The 334-nt window shown below is 27.5% G+C and overlaps 1 protein-coding gene across 1 annotated transcript in view; it reads right to left on the bottom strand.

The window, feature by feature from the left end:
• LOC119586203 (centrosomal protein of 104 kDa-like) overlaps positions 1 to 334 on the bottom strand; it is a 28,011-nt gene that overhangs the window by 25,954 nt on the left and 1,723 nt on the right. The gene's annotated exons all lie outside the window — the stretch shown is intronic.

Genomic DNA, 334 nt, shown 5'->3' with positions numbered 1-334 from the left:
AGGTGTAAGAGTAACAGTGTATATTTGATGAATTAGTAGAATGAAGAAAAGGTGATAGAGAATCAGAAAAGAGAGTTAATGAGAGGTATAGAGCAATGTTGATTAAACCTATAATCCATGTTACTTTTATTATACTTATTATGAATGAAAACAAGGTATTTCGATTTCATTTTTGGAAAAGACAGTCAATGAAAGTCTAATCAAGTGTAGGTTAAAACAGTGTATTTTGTGTTTTTATGCCATAAACATACATTTGTGCTGAAATATACTATAGAATCAAAATTAAAGTCTAATAGAGAGCTTGATAATTATTTGGCAATATTTTGACATTCTA

Source organism: Penaeus monodon, chromosome 21, assembly GCF_015228065.2.
Source record: "Penaeus monodon isolate SGIC_2016 chromosome 21, NSTDA_Pmon_1, whole genome shotgun sequence".
Lineage (NCBI taxonomy): Eukaryota > Metazoa > Arthropoda > Malacostraca > Decapoda > Penaeidae > Penaeus > Penaeus monodon.
The sequence above is the reverse complement of the archived record's forward strand: the minus strand, read 5'-3'. Positions and strand labels throughout refer to the sequence as shown.